The sequence below is a fragment of the Arachis ipaensis genome, chromosome B01, assembly GCF_000816755.2.
Source record: "Arachis ipaensis cultivar K30076 chromosome B01, Araip1.1, whole genome shotgun sequence".
Taxonomy (NCBI): Eukaryota; Viridiplantae; Streptophyta; class Magnoliopsida; order Fabales; family Fabaceae; genus Arachis; species Arachis ipaensis.
The window spans coordinates 3,760,442-3,765,429 of NC_029785.2; the positions used below are offsets into that span (position 1 = coordinate 3,760,442).

Consider the following 4,988-nt stretch of genomic DNA (forward strand, 5'->3'; position numbering starts at 1 on the left):
CTCCGTCCAACGCACGGATCGATGCACTAGTGCTAGTATATAAGGTAGCGTTTTTCTTATTGCGTTGTTCTCAGATATGTACTTTCTTCTTTCTGCTCTTTCTCTATCTCTTTCTTTTCTAAGTACTCTCTCTCATTTCTGTAGAATTTTTTATTGAGTAGATAATTCTTTTTTTTTATTGTTTTTACTTCAATACAATTTTAACCTTATATTATATTATTTGATTTGTAATAAAAATAATAACAAAAATAATTAATCTTAAAACTTTTGAAAGATAAATATTATCAAAAGTAAAATTGATCTTTTAAAATGCTAAAAAATAATTTATAAATTGTAATTGATTTTATATAATTTAAAGAAAAATCAATTTTTAAAAAAATTAGTTTTTAGATAAAAAAATAATTTTCTAAATAAAAATAGATTTTTATGTACAAAAACTAATTGTTTTTTCATGTAAAAATGGATTTTTTAAAAATTTATTTTTTATTTAAAATTAATTTGGCTTATTAACCTAAACAAAATTTTTTATTAATCAAATTCAGATTTATTTTTTTTGGTAATCTTAACCATATGTATTCCTACATATTAATAATAAATTTAAAAATAAAATAATTATATTTATAAATTTTATTTTAATATAAATATTAATATATTTTTTTATTAAAATTTATTGTCTTTTCAAATATTTTTTTTTAAATTTCGTCTGTACTCTTTATGTACTCTTATTTTTTATTAAATTAATTTGTATTTGATGTAAAAAATTTAAAATGACAGACTATTTTAATCATTTTATATAATATTTTGTGATGATGCTTTTCAAAACAGAATGAAAATAGCGACGCCATACGAAGTTACATCACCAAAAATGTGATATTATTTGCCAACCTTGCGGGAACGGCTTTAAAAATAAAAGGGATTTGAGATTTCATCAAAGAGAGGTAATCTTTATTTTATTTTCATTATGACATTACCATCCAAAAATTATTATAATATATCCCTTCTCTTCTTTGATCTTTTGTCGGTGCATTTATGTGGGAGAGGTTCGCTCTAGACCAGTGGAAGAACAGTTATAATGTGTTCACTGTAAGGGAGTTGTCTTCAATCATCCGAATGACTTAGAGGACCATGCTCAACAAAAACACCAGGAGTACAAGGCTCTGTGCTGTTTCTGTGGTAATCTTTTTCAGACGAAAAAGAATCTCAATCTACATCTAAGAGAGGTAATTTTTGCTGTTTCATTTTTCACAATCATCTTCTTTTCTTTCTTTTTTTCAAATGATTTATTTTCTGTCTTTCTTTCGTGTAGTGCTTTCACTCTCAAGGAAAACACAAAAGGAGTAATACCATTGCTGTTTCTTCAATCTAAGCTCATGGTAAAGAATCTTAGTGCTTTTTTTTTTTCTTTTGGTTCCTTTTATTGTGTTTTTGCCTTTTCAAATATTTTTTTCAAGTTTCGTCTGTATTCTTTATGTACTCTCATTTTTTATTAAATTAATGTGTATTTGATGTAAAAAATTTAGAATTACAGAACTATTTTAGTCATTTCATATAATATTTTGTGATGATACTTTTCAAAACAGAATGGAAATGGCGCGCTATACTAAGTTACATCATCAAAAATGTGATATTATTTGCCATCTTTACGGAAACGGCTTTAAAAAGAAAAGGAATTTGAGATTTCATCAAAGAAAGGTAATGTTTATTTTATTTTCATTACGACATTACCATCCGAAAATTATTATAATATATCCCTTCTCTTCTTTGATCTTTTGTCGGTGCATTTATGTGGGAGAGGTTCGTTCTAGACTAGTGGAAGAACAGTTCACATGTGTTCACTGCAAGGGAGCTGTCTTCAATCATCCGAGTGACTTAGAGGACCATGCTCAACAAAAGCACTGAGAGTACAAGGTTCTGTGCTGTTTCTGCGGTAATCTTTTTCAGACAAAAAAGAATCTCAATCTATATCTGAGAGAGGTAATCTTTGCTGTTTTATTTTTCTCAATCATTTTCTTTTTTTTTTTTCCAAGTGTTTTATTTTCCGTCTTTCTTTCGTGTAGTGCTTTCACTCTCAAGGAAAACACAAAAGGCAGTAATATCATTGCTGTTTCTTCAATCTAAGCTCATGGTAAAGAATCTTAGTGCTTTTTTTTTTTCTTTTGGTTCCTTTTATTGTGCTAGCATATAACAACCCCTTTTGTGCTCATGGTAAACTCTTGAAGATGAAGAACAAGAATGAAAGAAGAAGAGAGAGAGAGAGTGAAGGAGGAGAATTTTCTGAAAAATGAAATGTATTAGCTGAATTGACTAGTTTGTTACAGTGCATTAGTATTTACAGTCTCTAACTCCGAAAGTTCCAAACCATTTCTAATGCTAGAATATTTTGAATATCAAAATTTAGTGCGACACTCTAAATAAGCTGTCGATATGTCCGAGTGGTTAAGGAGACAGACTCGAAATCTGTTGGGCTATGCCTGCGCAGGTTCGAATCCTGCTGTCGACGTTTCTTTTAAATTTTGTTATGTCCTTTTTTTTTTGGGTTAGCCTTTTTTCCATTATTTTTTTGCCACTATCTTTTTCCTATAGTTTTTGGCATACAAAGCACGTGATTTCGTATCAAAGTTTACAGGCCCAATAATCAGAATCAAATAAGCTCCTCTACATCAATAAACAAAAATTTTGAACTCCACATGACTATCCACTAAAATCAGAGCACGTTCCAAACTAAATGAGTTCTTAGTTCTTACTTCTCAAGTCTTAGAGACTTAAAACTATCACCAAGTTAGGTTGGTCTAGCCTTAGCTAGCGAGTTCGTCTAAGTAAATATTAGAAGATCGAATCTTATCTTGTGCATGTAACAATTTATTGGTTAATATTAAACTTTTAAATAGAGCTTCAATCTATAACGAAATCTTTGGCCTACTGAGTTATAGGATATCATAAAAATTAAATAATAAAAAAAATTATATATTTTGTACTTTTTAAAAACAGGATAAAAAATATTCTTACAAATATTATCTCTATTTTCCTATTTCAAGGACAGAGAATTCAAATGCAATTTTATAAAAACCTTTACATTTTACCAAATACCAACTAAAAACGTTCTCACAAATAATATGTATCTTTGTAAAAAAGTTCTTTCCATACTCACTTAAGTGGTCGCAGATTCGAATCTCTCTATATTTGGTAAAAAAAATAACAATTAAGCAATAAATTCAAGTTCCCCCTTGAGTAGACAATAACTGAATCAATGAAAGTAGCTGAATTCTACATGTGATCTTTTAAATGTTGCAGTAGTAGTTTCACTACTTAACTGACACATTTCATTTAGAAGGGTCAAGAAAGATGTGATTATTTTGATTAGACACGTGTCTGTTCCATGTTAATGGTACTATATGTATTTAGATAATTTAAAGTAAAAAAATTAATAAAATAAAAAATTAATCATCATTAAATTTATAATTTTTGTTATACATGAGTTCTATTATCTTAATTAAAATTATTAATTCATCACTTTATTATTTTATTAACTTTTTATTTTAGAATATTTTGATCCAATTAATGTAAAGACAAAACGAGAAGAAAATAAAAGTGTTGTATCTAAGTCTTCATGAATATGTTACCTAATTGGACAAGTAACAATGTTATGCATTGAATCAGGGAGCATGAGGTTGATACTTCGGTGTTGATACATTATTACTATTGATGACTACATTCTTGATATATCACAATCTAACATTAAATAAGAGGAGGGGAAAAAGAAATTAATGGTCATACCCACTTAGAGACGATGATATATAATGACGTCTTAAAATTTAGATAGATTCAAAGTTAGTTATTTTATCAAGATTAGGACATAACTTTTAGATTTTTGGGGTTTGAGCGTTTATAATTTTATGAGTTGTTCGTATATAATTATCCACTCATAGAAACCTTCCTCAGTTAGGCTAAAAAAATCTTGTTATAATCCTACAGACATCAGAAAATTAAACAAAAGGAGTTATGATGATGGAAAAGAAAAACACCTAAAGTTGAATTGCCAAGAAGACTAGCCGGATTTAATTAAGGTATCAAAATTTTTGTTAAGATAAACGGTCAGAGTTTTCAATTTGGATTCATGGAATTTCTAGTTATATGGTTTGTATATTCTGCTAGTCATTTCATGTGTTTGGTTATCGGAAAAGTTTGGCAGCAAAAAAAATATTAGCAAAAAATAGTTAAAATTTATTATTTTTAATTTTATTTAATGTATGTTGTAATAAATAAATATTAAATAAAATAAATTTAGACGGATTATTTTTTGTTTCTCTAACATTACTAATTTGGTTTTTTTTGTTCTTTTTATAATTAACGGAGCTTGCGCCAACGGAAAAACAAACTAAATATATATTGTTATCGGGAAAATTACACCCCTAAAATCAGCATAAAATTGAGCAGAAATAGCATGTGTTTTAACTAATTTGGATTGATCAAATGGTTAGCTCACTAGTTCGCTTAAATAAATATCAGAAGTTTAAATTCTGTCTTATATATATGCAACAGTCTATTAACCTGCAACAGATCCTTAAATAGAGGACAATAAAAAAAAAAGCATATGTTTTGTTATTTACTCTACACATTACAATTTTATATCAAATAATTAATGCCAAAACTATCGATATAACTAATATATAGACTAAGTTAATAATAAATCTCTATGCTTGGTTGGTCATGTTGAAGACCTATCATATATAGTCAATAGTCACAACTCACAAGCAGCAATCTAGCTAGGTACCTTTGAAAAAGAAAAATTACTCTCTAGCTAGGTACCTTAGAAGATAAGCATGTAGGTGTAAAATATGACCTATAGCATGGTGCGTCATTTGAATAGGGTTTACATTAGTGGGATTAAATTTTAAATACTAAATTACTAATAAATTTATAATTATAAAATATTTAATTATTTATGTATCTTTATTTGTCAACAACTTAAATGATATAGTATATAGTAT

The 4,988-nt window shown here is 27.6% G+C and overlaps 1 long non-coding RNA gene and 1 other non-coding gene across 3 annotated transcripts; both read left to right on the forward strand.

The window, feature by feature from the left end:
• LOC107647216 lies at window positions 950-2,373 on the forward strand. 2 transcript variants are annotated; one of them, XR_002357728.1, is made up of 5 exons: window positions 950-1,220; window positions 1,307-1,373; window positions 1,581-1,974; window positions 2,058-2,125; window positions 2,220-2,373. It is a non-coding gene; the product is annotated as an uncharacterized LOC107647216 (long non-coding RNA). The 2 variants fall into 2 exon arrangements; XR_001621652.2 differs by having other exon boundaries at window positions 2,058-2,373.
• On the forward strand, window positions 2,419-2,500 carry TRNAS-CGA. Its single transcript has one exon. It is a non-coding gene; the product is annotated as a tRNA-Ser (tRNA).